This window comes from Podarcis gaigeae, assembly GCF_964106915.1.
Source record: "Podarcis gaigeae genome assembly, chromosome: 16".
Lineage (NCBI taxonomy): Eukaryota > Metazoa > Chordata > Lepidosauria > Squamata > Lacertidae > Podarcis > Podarcis gaigeae.
The window spans coordinates 24,368,455-24,382,417 of NC_139693.1; the positions used below are offsets into that span (position 1 = coordinate 24,368,455).

At 48.0% G+C, this 13,963-nt stretch overlaps 1 protein-coding gene across 11 annotated transcripts in view; it reads left to right on the forward strand.

Annotated features, from left to right (window-relative positions):
- OSBP2 (oxysterol binding protein 2) overlaps positions 1-13,963 on the forward strand; it is a 159,597-nt gene that overhangs the window by 108,884 nt on the left and 36,750 nt on the right. The window lies entirely within an intron of this gene.

The following is a 13,963-nucleotide window of genomic DNA, read 5'->3' on the forward strand; positions in this document are numbered from 1 at the left end:
TCAAAGTGGCTAACATTCTCCTTTCCCTTCCTCCCCCACAACAAACGCTCTGTGAGGTGAGTGAGGCTGAGAGACTTCAGAGAAGTGTGACTGGCCCAAGGTCACCCAGCAGCTGCATGTGGAGGAGCAGGGAAGCGAACCCAGTGCACCAGATTACGAGTCTACCGCTCTTAACCACTACACCACACCGACTCCCTAAGCCAGTAGGGAAGGAAGGACAGGATAAAAATAAAGTAAGGGTGGACGTTACAGCCGTCCCTCGTCGTCTCATCCCTTTGACCATTTTGGTTGCCCTTTTCTGCATTTTCCCCAGCTCTATAATATCCTTGAGGTGACCAGGACTGTACGCTGTGTTCCATCCCTCATTTTGTGATACTTCTATTAACATGCACTAAAAATAGCAGGGCTTGCTTTCCTCTTCTCTCCTGTAGCATCAGCTTATTGGTTTTTTTAAGGCACAGGGAAGGTTTTAGCTGTGCAACCATCTCCTAGTTCTACTTGCCTGTGTAATGGCCGAAAAATGAGGCTGGTAGTAAGTAAAAAAGGTTCTGTGTGTGCAGTGATCCCAACTGAGAACTGCAATGCAAGACAAGACAAGACTCTGCCCATTTCCAGGTTTGCTTCTGTTCCATAAATGTTTTAAGAACCAGCTTTTGTCAGATTTCCTGAAGCTGATGCTGGCAGGGAATCCGATACGGAGGTTAGGAAGGTTGTGAGTGGGTACTAGATTTCCTACCAGACAAATCATTTTGTACAAGGAAGAACATTGGCAGATTTGCTTCTTAGCAGGAGAAGCATAATTTTACACGTGTTGGTCAACTCCCCTGCCGTTTCACACCTGAGGGCTTTAAAGCTGCTGCAGCCTGTTGCAACTGCTTTCTCAGCTCTACATCTTCAGTCATTTGCTGCCATTTTTCTGGAATATTACCAGAGTTGCAGTTTGGGTGCGGGGATCTCTGTGCAGCATATTCTGCAGCAGAGACCGGTGTCTTTTAGAGAATACGGAATCTCCAGTCTTACGGCCTTGGCCCTGTATACCTGAAGGAGCGTCTCCACCCCCATCGGCCCCAGGCACTGAGGTCCAGCTCCAAGGGCCTTCTGGCAGTTCCTTCACTGCGAGACGTGAAGCTACAGGGAACCAGGCAGAGGGCCTTCTCGGTAGTGGCGCCCACCCTTTGGAACGCCCTCCCATCAGATGTCAAGGAGATAAACAACTTTGTGACTTTCAGAAGACATCTGAAGGCAGCCCTGTTCAGGGAAGTTGTTAATGTTTGAGGTTTTATTGTGTTTTTAATATTTTGTTGGGAACCGCCCAGAGTGGCTGGGGCAACCGAGTCAGATGGACAGCAAAGAAATAATAATAATAATAATAATAATAATAATAATAATAATAATAATAATAATAAATAATAGCTATTTGTCCAGAAAAAGATGTGCTAGAATTCACCATGGGCACCTCCTTCGTTCTTTTAGAATGGCAATGGTGCTTACCTGAGAGGTGTCAGAACTGAGTTCCAGCTGACAATAGCCCTGATGATGATGATGATTCCTTTTTGTGCTACTGTTACCAGCTCTTTAACTCTTAGGTACAGCAGGTGTAGGGTACTTTTGGCCCTCTACATCTTGCTGAGTTACGACTCCATCGTCCCTGGTCATTGGCCATGTTTGCTGGGACCGATGCAAGTTGTAGTTCAGAAACATCTGGAGGGTCACAAGTTCCCCATCGCTGGCTTACAACATCCTTACAAAATTCCATCGTCAATATTTATACATTCCACTTGTTTTTCTCTTTGGTTCTTGGCTTGCCTCCTTCCTTGGAACCTTGTGCTTGGTTTGCCAGAGTTTAGCAAACCACACCGTGCGGATGTCTTCCAACGCAGCTACTCTACTCCGAACTTAAAAATGTAAAGCGTAATGCTGGTGGTCAACAAAAGAGGTTTAAAGACTCTCTCAAGGCAAATCTTTAAAAATGTAGTATAAACACTGATCTGGGAAACACTGGCCTGCGAACGCTCCAGTTGGAGAACAGCCTTTACCAAAGGTGTCATGGGTTTGAAGACAGTCGAACTCAGGACGCAAGGGAGAAACGTGCTAGGAGGAAGGGACGCTTGGCAAATCCACATTGTGGTCAACTCCCACCTGGAAACCACTGTGGAAGGATGTGTGGATCCAGAACTGGCCTCCACAGTCCCTTATGGACTCACTGTTAGACCGTGTTCATGGAAGACAATCTTACTCAGCTATGAGGGATCACCAAAGAAGAGGATAGGTGGTGCAGGCAGGTAGCAGCCTTCCCATACCTTTGCAATTCAGGATCCACTTGAGCCCCAGGGACGCAAGTGGCCCAGTGGAATTGTAAACACCCGAAAGCAGACCAAACGCTGGCATGAGGGAAATTGCTGAGGTTTGCTCGGTCCCATTTGTGCAAATGCAATCAGCCGTGTATTCCTTTCATTATTGGGAGAGGACAGGGAGTCAGCAGTTCCTAATGAGAGATTAAGGACCGCTTACGATTCGTGCAGACAATTAAAACTGCTGCCTTTCTAAACAACACTCCAGTGTGTACAGCTGATTGCATTTGGCTAATGGACAATGAGCCCCCAGCCTGTGCATAGCAGCACATAAGGCTTCTGTTTGAGGTTGCACACTGACGGCAGATCCCAATTAATGCAGAGATGGGTGTTGCCTGTTTTGTCACAGCCCTGCAGAGAGGCACCAGGCTTGGGTGTCAATGAGATATGATGGCTAGATGGTTTTGTGGGAGCCGATTGAAACTAAATCCTTCAAAGACAGAGGTCCTCTGGCTAGGTCGGGACGGCATGGGGATGAGGGACGAACTCCCTTCTCTTGCAGGGGCCCAATTAGTGCCATTGCCTTCCGTTAAGAGTTTGGGTGTAATCCTTGACGCCTCCATTTCCATGGAGGCGCAAGTTACAGCAACAGCCAAGGCGACATTTTTCCACCTTCGCCACATCAAGCAGTTGCTCCCTTACCTTTCCCGCCCCGACCTGGCCACAGTGATCCATGCGATGGTCACCTCCAGGCTTGACTACTGTAATTTGCTCTACGCGGGGCTGCCCTTGAAGCTGTCCCAGAAACTCCAGCATATTCAGAGCAGAACTGTTGATTTCATTGGGCCTACTCTGAGGAAAGAGTCCCTATTTTCCAGGGACAATCGGGGATTTACTGAAGCCATCCCCGTTTCTGATTTGATCCCAGAGTGTCCCTCTTTTCCTTAAAGATAAAGGTAAAGGGAACCCTGACCATCAGGTCCAGTTGTGGCCAACTCTGGGGTTGCGGCACTCATCTCGCTTTACTGGCCAAGGGAGCCGGCGCACAGCTTCCGGGTCATGTGGCCAGCATGACTAAGCCGCTTCTGGTGAACCAGAGCAGCACACGGAAACGGCGTTTACCTTCCCGCTGGAGTGGTACCTATCTATCTACTTGCACTTTGATGTGCTTTCGAACTGCTAGGTGGGCAGGAGCAGGGACCGAGCAACGGGAGCTAACCCCGTCGCGGGGATTTGAACCGCTGACCTTCTGACCAGCAAGTCCTAGGCTCTGTGGTTTAACCCACAGCACCACCCGCGTCCCCTCTTTTCCTTAGGACATGCCTATTTTTGTTAAAGAAATGTCAGAGGGTAAGGAGTTATGTGACCCTCCCATCCCAAGCCAAGGTGATAAGTAACTATACAACATTTAGAAGACATGTGTAGGCAGCCCTGTATAGGGAAATTTTGTAATGTTTAATGTTTTGTTGTGTTTTTAAATATGCTTGAAGCCACCTAGAGTGTCTGGGGTAACCTAGTCAGATGGGTGGATAATAAAATCATCAGCAGCATTATAGAGTAGGACATCCCCATTTTCATTGGAGAAATGTTGGAGAGTATGCTCTTACGTTCTTTTGTTCTTAAATATGCTAAACATTGACTATTCCCAAAGAATTGAACTCTTTCAAACGTATCATACTGTTAAAGGTTGGCTTGTTGAAATAACCTTATTTTGCAGTTTTGTTGACTCCTCTAAAAGCCACTTTGGCATATGTACTGAAATGCCTCTTGTTTAAGGAAAGTGAACCATTTAAATCGGCCCATTTCATTCTCTGCCTTCCCCTTTTCCAGCAGTCAGTGAGATCTGAAGCATCGGTGCCTTGCTATCTCCTAATGAGTACCATCCTTCAGGCCTTTTAAAACACTCGCTTCTGCCAGCCGGTTGCTGCTGCCCTATCTGTACCCTGGCAGCATATTCTAAAATGAGTTGTTTATCTGTTTATCACGGAAGGTGGGCTGCTAAAAAGAGCTGTGCCACGACTGATTTTTGAACACACAAGGCAGGAGAGGGGAACTTCTTCCATTCTGAGGGCCACTTTATCTTCTGCGCAGCCTTCCAAGGGCCACAAGCCACTAGTGGGTGGAGCCAGCGGCAAAAGTGGGTGGAGCAACCAATGTAAATTCTACCTGCATGCACTAGTCTAGTTCCTTCACTCATCCCTCTCTGTCCTCCATTGCTGTGCTCTTTTATCTCTGGTCGGGCACAGAGGGTGGCACTAGGGAGGGAGATGTTGTCGCGCCACTCTTTGGTGTGTGGAGTGCCGCAGGGCGCAATCCTCTCCCCGGTGCTTTTTAACATCGTTATGCGCCTTCTTGCCCAGATTGTCCGGAGCTTTGGGCTGGGTTGTCACCAACAGGGTCAGATTTAAGGTGCTGGTTTTGACCTTTAAGGCCCTTCACAGCCTAGGACCCTCGTACCTACGGGACCGCCTCTCTCGGTATGCCCCATGGAGGACCTTAAGGTCCATAAATAGCAACACCCTAGAGGTCCCGGGCCCTAAGGAAGTTAGATTAGCCTCAACCAGAGCCAGGGCCTTTTCAACACTGGCTCCGGCCTGGTGGAACGCTCTGCCTCATGAGACCAGGGCCCTGCAGGATCTGATTTTTTTCCGCAGGGCCTGCAAGACAGAGTTGTTCCGCCTGGCCTTTGGCTTGGAGCCAATTTGATTCCCTCCCCCTCTTTCTTTTTTCTTTTTCCTTTTTCCTCCTGTGATGAGGCTGCATTTTAATATTTCAATGTTTCAATATTTTAATGTTGTATTTTAATTTTGTTTTTAAGTTGTATTCATTCAACTTGTTTTTATTATTGCTTTTTAGCCACCCTGAGCCCGGGCTTGGCTGGGGAGGGCAGGGTATAAATAAAAATTATAATTATTATTATTATTATTATTATTATTATTATTATTATTATTATTATTCAGGTAAACAAGAGGTGTTATCAGAATTCAATGGCAAAGTCCAGCCAGGCAAAGCAAGGCTAAGGAGGAGGGGTGTGGCCTGGGGGCCCCAGTTTCACCCTGGAGCAAGAGGGTCTCCCTATTTGCTGTCCAGGCCATTTTAAGCGAAATACACTTGGGGGTGTGGCAGGGTGAAGATCTAGGCATATTGGCACATTGTGGAGGCAAAATCTGCATTTTTTACAGTTTTAAGACACAGTGCAGGAGGTGGAGTACAAAGACCTCATTCTGAAGGTCTTAAAGCCTCCCTATATGAGCTTGCCTGGGCTTTGAGATCTTCTGCGGAATAGGCCTTTCCGTCCTGCCACCCTCACATGCATGTTTGGTGAGGACAAAAGAGAGGGCCTTCTTGGTGATTGCTCCCAGATTGTGGAACTCCCATGGGAAGGCTAGACCAGTTCCCTCTCCTCTTACTTTTTGCCAGCAGGCCTTTGGCCACTGACTGGCTATTGTGGCAGCATCTTCAGAGGGTAGGTTTTGTAATTTCTGGTCTCAGGTTGGGTTACAAAAAGAATCACCATTTTCAAGCAAGTAGGAAATCTGTTAAAATCATAGCAACGAAACCACTCTTGGCCAAGAAACAACAGCCTTGTTAATAATAATAATATTTTTTTAACCTATAAATATAAAAGCTGGCTGTTAACTTGGATCTCTCTCAAAGGCAAGTGAGAGGCACAGGGTTGAAGGAGGGCAGAGGAAAAAGAAGAAGAGTTTGGATTTGTTATCCCGCTTTATCACTACCCGAAGTAGTGGAGTTTGGATTTGATATCCCTGAAGGAGTCTCAAAGCGGCTAACATTCTCCTTTCCCTTCCTCCCCCACAACAAACACTCTGTGAGGTGAGTGGGGCTGAAAGACTTCAGAGAAGTGTGACTGGCCCAAGGTCACCCAGCAGCTGCATGTGGAGGAGCGGAGACGCGAACCCAGTTCACCAGATTACGAGTCCACCGCTCTTAACCACCACACCACACTGGCTCCCATTATATTATCAATGGCGGAGAATAATTTTAGCTGACTGTCGGAAGGAGCCAAACTGAGGAGTGTTACCTTGTGGTCAAAGGGCCCTAATTTAGGCAACCGATTCTAGCAGCATCTGTAATCTTAGCTTTTGTTTTTGTTTTTTAATGGCCCAATATGGCTACCTGTGATTTCGAAGTTAGCTCAGCTGCAGAAATCATTACTTATTCTTTGCTCCTTTGCTGTAGAGCAGCGCCATTTCTTAGCAGAGGGCTGGAGAACATCTGTGCATCAAGAGCTGCAATTTGACATTCTCTGAGTTGAAGTGGGGTTGGGAGGAGGGAGGGGAGGCCAGGAACCCTGTGGGATTATTCTGTCCCTTCATTGATAATCTAGTTTAATCAACCACCCACCAACACAGTAATTGTAGCAGAGCAGAGAAGGGCGTGCTGGAAGAGACTTGTTTTGCAAATAAGATCACGGTGCAGCCCCATCGCCCCTCCCTGGGATAAGATGTTCCACAGCAACACCCACCTCCTCAGCCATTCCATATGTTCTGGGGGGTGGAGTGTGTGTGTGTGTGTGCATGTGTCCTTTTGGCAGCTAAATTTGTAGCTCACTAATGAATGTACTTCTCTCCCCCCCCCTTTTAATCACACCGCAGTTTATTTTTATGAGGGATCCCAGCCAATCCCACCCTCATCGCAGCCAACACCATGTATTGAAAGACAAGATTAAAGCAGCGCCGGCTAACATAAGCCAAGGGAAAATGGATTTTCTATTGTTTCTTGGATAATCCTCCATTTCTGCATTCAGCAATTGTGGGATAACACCCCCCCCCCCAACAAAAAATTACTCCTCGCCCAAAACATTTGCCGGTGGCAGAATTCTCACCAGGGAGCTGAGATCACCCCGGCCATAAGGCTGTTAGTTTTAGTGGGTGTGCCCAGAGCTTTTCCCAACAAAATATGCCTCCCCTACTCGCCCCATTCCGTTCTTAATTTATATGTATTAAAAATAAATCTCCTGGTTGTGTGTATTGGCTGTAGAGAAGCTGCTTTTATTAGAAGATGGAGCTGGATGGGACTCCCTAATCCTGAACAATAATTTAGCGCAGGATGGGAGCATTTTTCCAGGCTGAAGGGCTCATCCCCTCTTGGGGAGCCTTGCAGAGGCCACATGCCAGCAATGGGCAGGGGTGGAGGCAAAAGAGGTGTTGGTTTTCCTTTCCTAGTGCAGACTCCATTCCAGCCATGCAAAAGTCAGAGGTGTCTATATATACAGACATTTGCACACACCTCTTTCCGTGCAGGCAGCCAAGAGACATGATCACAGTTCAGCAAGTAAATTCCAGCAGGGCAAAAGCATTCAAGGAGAGCCCGGAGCAGTGAGGCATGTGACCTTATACCCAGTTAGCCAACATGGCTCCCGCCAGATGTTGCTGGACTACAACTCCCATCATCCCTTGCTGGTGAGGCAGATGGGAGTTGGAGACAAATACCCAAAAGACACCATGTTGGCTAACCCTGGCCTAGCGAATGTCCTGAGAGCCAGATAAGAGAGTCCTGGAAGGGGCCACGTTCTAGGTGTCCATTGCCCGAGGCTTCTAATCTTTGATTTAATGTATCGTACATTGCGGCAGGGAGGAAGGGAGAGACTCTGAGATGTCTCGCCAGCAGACATCTTGTGGAGTGGACAGAAGACACACGGACACACAGCTAGCATGCTTTATTCTATTTCGTTTCACAACCTGTTCTTTGCTCCAGCCTCTGTAGAAGTTTGCATTGAATAATTCATATATATATATTTATGAGAGGCATCAGGTGGGGAACAGTGATAGAGCACAATTTGTCATCTCACTTCCCTTGTGAGGTTGCTGGGAAGAGGAGGGGAAATTATTCTGTTGCGCAGCCCAAAATAGCTGTAATTGGGATCACGGCTCCTCCGAAAGCACCATGTACCTCCCATGGCACCATGTTCTGAACTTGCAGTTTAATTTGTGCCGGTGGATGCTTGCGTATTTATGTGGGGCCAACTCTGTCAAGGGGGCTGAGAGATGTAGTTCCTGGATGGGAGAAGATGGGGCTTCCCTAAGGATGCTCTGACAGTTGCTCTCTCTCTCTCTGTGTGTGTGTGTGTGTGAGAGAGAGAGAGAGAGAGAGAGAGAGAGAGAGAGAGAGAGGAGCTCAAGCACCTCTTGGCCATACAGTTAGACTACTAAGTTCATTCTCAAAAGGACAGGGCCTGCGCTGCATCTCTTTGAGGTCATTTTCAGCAAACAAGGGAGCAATAGAGGCCTGGCAATAACACATCAGAGGCCTGGCAATAACACATCAGTCAGAGCCTCAGTGTTTCTGAGACAGAGATCATAACCATCAATAAAGGGCTTTTATTGTTTCGTTTGCTAGATGTTGAATATCAGGGAAATTGTCCCCAAACTAAAAAACAGAGACACAGTAGAGACCCGTGGGGGCTCCAGATAGAAATTTACATCCATCGACACTCCGTACAGCCTAGTTTCATTTAATGTAAAATTAAACAAAAAAAGATGGAGGCGACACCTTTCTCTGTGCATGTAATGGTGGTCACATGTTGGGAACGTGAGCTCAACTTGTGGTCAGTCACCAGTTGATATGCATAGAAATCCCTTTACACAGGTAAGAAAGGTGTTTTCTCTGTGCATATCACATGGCCCACAGGTTGAGCTGATGTTCCCACATTGTGTTCACCTGCTGATACACATAGAAATCTCTTTCGCAGGTAAGAATGGGCTTACCTTCCGTGGAACAGGCCCCAGGGACAGCTAGGGAAGACTCCTGCTTGACTTCCTTGGGCATTGGGTATACGCCTCTCCGCTAATAATTTGCCCATCCCAGACTTTTCAATGCTGCTTTCCCAACTACAGGGAGCCTGTTTCTTTTGGAGAGGGAAAGGCGCATACTGCTGTTCTCCTGTTTGTTTGCATCAACGGATGTGGAATAACCTGGGATGGTCGCTGTACATTGCTTGAGAATTGTAATGCTGTTTCTATTAAACTCTTGACAACCCATGAAATCGGCTCTTATTTGCTGTGACTAGTCCGTGAAATTTGCCAGCAAGTTTTGATGTCTGTTGGTGTTGCAGTATTCTTCCCCTTCCCCCCGCCCCTTTCCTTATTCAAAGCAGAGCTGGTGTGATGAAAAGAATGTTGGACTTGCATCAGGGGGTTCTGGGTTCAAATCTCATTTTCTTCATAAAAAAACAAAAGTAGTCTTGTGATAGAGGGATGCGGGTGGCGCTGTGGGTTAAACCACAGTGCCTAGGACTTGCCGATCAGAAGGTCGGCGGTTCGAATCCCTGCGACGGGGTTAGCTCTCGTTGCTCGGTCCCTGCTCCTGCCAACCTAGCAGTTCGAAAGCACGTCAAAGTGCAAGTAGATAAATAGGTACCACTCCGGCAGGGAAGGTAAACAGCATTTCCGTGTGCTGCTCTGGTTCGCCAGAAGGGGTTTAGTCATGCTGGCCACATGAACCAGAAGCTGTACGCCGGCTCTCTCGGCCAATAAAGCGAGATGAGCGCCGCAACCCCAGAGTCGGTCACGACTGGACTTAATGGTCAGAGGTCCCTTTACCTTTACCTTTAGGCTTGTGATATGAAGCCAACCTGGTGGTGAGCACTAAGAAGGGATTTTGTGTGTGGTTGCCTTGTTGTGGTTTGATGTCAGATCTCATGGGGAAGGCAGCAAGTCAGTCGGGAGTTGCAGGACCAAGAACAGCTCCAGGTTGAGCCTTTTACAACCTCTGCCCCCTTGTGACCAGCTTGAAGGATGAACCCTCTGTTCTCCCTCCTCCTCTTCCTCCTTCATTCCCTAGCCTCCTGCCTGCTACACTCCCTGTACTGCTGGACCAGTGAGCTTCTGTGCAAGGCATTTTGTTCCTACGGGAACCTAATTATGGTGCCAGGAGGATAAAATGGAACAGCCTTGTGTACGGCAAACTGAGTTTCTTGAATGATGATTATTTTTCCTTCCCATATGCAAGAGCGGGAGGGTTCTGTGTGTTCATGTCGCTCATTCCTCCAGTACCAACTCGTATGAAAAGGGAAAGTCTTGGTCCTTCTCTTTCATGGAGCTGTTTAGGGAAGTTTTTAATGTTTGATGTTTTATTGTATTTTTAATATTCTGTTCGGAGCCGGCCAGAGTGGCTGGAGAATTTAGTATTATAAATAAACTATTGTTGTTGTTGTTGTTGTTGTTGTTGTTGTTGTTGTTGTTGTTATTTCTGCGGGAAGCCACAGGCTGCTGCTCTTTCAACTTCCTGTCTCTCCAGAGAAAATATAAATGAGAAATCACATGGCTTTTCCAAGGCCTGCAGCACCTTTTGAGGATGGGGGCATGAGAGTGGCCTCCTGCCCCATAGTGTTTCTGTTGGTGTACAACTCTGCTCCTTTTTAATCCTACAAACCATGAGCAAGTGACCAGATCCTAGGAATGTAGGTAACTGCCTAATATTGAGTCAGACTGTTGGTCCATCTAGATCAGTATTGCCTACACCAGGCATAGGCAAACTTGGCCCTCCAGGTGTTTTGGGACTACAATTCCCATCATCCCTGACCACTGGTCCTGTTAGCTTGGGGTGATGGGAGGTGTAGTCCCAAAACACCTGGAGGGCCAAGTTTGCCTATGCCTGGTCTACACTGACTGGCAGCAGCTCTCCCATGCGTTCAGACAGGGAGGCTTTCCCAGCCCCACCTGGAGATGCCGGGGATTGAACCTGTGACCTTTTGTTTGCAAAGCCGATGCCCTACCGCTGAGCTATGACTCTTTCTTAAATGCCCGCTGCTGAGATTGGAACTGTGAGTCTGTGTATCGTGCTGCTTCCCTACCCAGATCACTGCCGCCGAGTGTGTCTGGCTGCTGCTTTCTGTCTGTTCAATCTGCAGCTTCTTCTATTAATCCGGCAGCACAACATTAGTTTAGAGAAGGGATTTATTGCCTCTGTTGCTGCGAAGCATCTGCATGTGTTGAACGGTCCTCTCGCCGGCTGAGAATCCCAGAGTAGGAGTTCCTGCCTGGTCTGTTTCAGGAGGTTTCCTGGTCCTTTCCCACTGCTTTCCACAAAGAGGAGTGGAACAGCTATCCTGGGTTCTCACGTGCACCAGAACCCACAAACGGTTCAGTGCTTGGATTATTACCTCGTCCCCCTCAAGATTGGCGGTCTTCACCTCGCACTGCAAATAACCTGGCTAAATCTGTGTAATTCGCAGCGGGGGTAAGGCAAATGATTATCCGTGTTCAGCTGCAAGTGGAAATTTGTGCAGCAATACTTGTTGCTCCTCTCCTGTGCTGTTATTTGTCCCTTATCCCCACCCCCTCACAAAAAAAATCATTTTGTGGCTGCAGACATACCTCACTCGTCTATCCTCTCAGCTTAATGCTGATTGCAATCCCAGCAGTGCTGCTGCTGCCGCCTCCTGTTTCCTGCTGACCCTGTGGCTTGCATGAGCTCTGACCCCATTTGAGTGTCTCTGTTTGTTTCCCCACAGAATTAACTGAGAAGAGTGTTTTTTTTTCTCTGCAGTGCTGGGGTCTCCCAAGAATGCTTCTCACCATGTTATCTGTTTCTAGGAGCCATCTCATATTTTCTGCATTTTGTTTCCTTCTGAGCTTAGTTTTTTCCAAGCCTATTCACACCCCTGCCCCAATACCCTCTGTGCATGTGTAGCTTGTATATCCTCACGCTGCAACTTATGATAACACGTCATACATCTGATGAAGTGGATGTCCACAAATGCTTATGCCGGCCTTCCCAACCTGGTACCCTCTGGGTTGTTGTGAACTACAGTTCCTCTCATCTCATGTGGATGATGGAAGTTGTAGTCCAAAACCGGCTGTGCTGGCCAGGACTGATGGGAACTGTGGTCCAAAACATCTGGAAGGCACCGATGTTGGGGAAGGCTGGCTTTATCCTTCAATAAATTAAAGGTAAAGGGGTAAAGGGACCCCTGACCTTTAGGTCCAGTAACGGACGAGTCTGGGGTTGCGGCGTACAGCTTCCGGGTCATGTGGCCAGCATGACTAAGCCGCTTCTGGAGAACCAGAGCAGCGCACAGAAACAGCGTTTACCTTCCCGCCAGAGCGGTACCTATTTATCTACTTGCACTTTGACATGCTTTCGAACTGCTAGGTGGGCAGGAGCAGGGACTGAGCAACGGGAGCTCACTCCGTTGCGGGGATTTGAACCGCCGACCTTCTGATCAGCAGGCCCTAGGCCCTAGGTTTAGACCAAAGCGCCACCCGTGTCCCTTTAATAAATTAGCTAGCCCTTTAAAGTTGGCACAAAGCTCTTTGTTATTCTGCAGCGCCACTAACATGGCTACCCCTCTGGAAATTGTTCCGGTCGTACAGAACACCCTAGAATTCTAGTGATAAAGTTGCCTGGGGGTCAGCGTTGGGCAGGCTTTGTGAATGAGTGCGGGAGGCAATATGGAAAGAGAACTTGCAGCCATTGAACTATAACAATAGAGGGCATGTGGGCTTGTTCTCAGATTGCTTTGAGAGAAAGAGAGTATTAGTTATCTGCTAAAGAATGAATGACTTGTATCAGTGGCTGATGAGGGGTAGATTGTATTGCCTTGAAAAAGGAGCAAAGGGAGGCCGTCAGAAAGGCCCCATCTCTTCCAGCATCCTGTTTCCCACGACAGCCAATCAGATACTTCCGAGAAGCCCGCTAGCAGGGCACGTTCCCGACACCCCTCTTCAGCTGTTCTTCCCCAGCGACCAGCATCCAGAGGCAGGCTGCAACTGATCCTGGAGGGTTGACTGGTAGCCATTGATAGTCTTATGAAAGGTGAGTCAGGAGTAGCCTTATCCTCTGTGAAAGGTGAGAGTCAGTGTGGGGGTATTGCTTAGAGTGTCAGACTAGGACCCGAGTGACCAGGGTTCAAATCCCCACTTGGCCATGAAGCTCACTGGGTGACCTTGGGCCAGTCACTGCCTCTCAGCCTAACCTTCCTCGCAAGGTTGCCACGGGGATTAAATGAGGATGGGGAGAACCTTTCCCGCCACCTTGAGCACCTTGGAGGAAACAGTGGGATGTAAATACAAAATTCGAGGTGAGTTAGGAGTAGCCATTGATAGTCTTATGAAAATTGACATGGGAGTAGTCCTTGTTGTTGTTGTTTAGTTGTTTAGTCGTTTAGTCGTGTCCGACTCTTCGTGACCCCATGGACCAGAGCACGCCAGGCACTCCTGTCTTCCACTGCCTCCCGCAGTTTGGTCAAACTCATGCTGGTAGCTTTGAGGACACTGTCCAACCATCTCGTCTTCTGTCGTCCCCTTCTCCTTGTGCCCTCCATCTTTCCCAACATCAGGGTCTTTTCCAGGGAGTCTTCTCTTCTCATGAGGTGGCCAAAGTATTGGAGCCTCTGCTTCACGATCTGTCCTTCCAGTGAGCACTCAGGGCTGATTTCCTTCAGAATGGATAGGTTTGATCTTCTTGCAGTCCATGGGACTCTCAAGAGTCTCCTCCAGCACCATAATTCAGAAGCATCAATTCTTCGGCGATCAGCATCTTGGGTGCCCTGTTCAGAACTATGCCGAGCAGGGAGTAGTCCTTATCCTACATTAAAGGAGAGGAGGAGGGGGAATTTGAGTCAGTATACGTTGAAAGCCAAATCGGATCAAAGCCAAGCTTTCCCAAACAATATGCAAACCGAAACACAGCTGTATGTTGAAATTTGC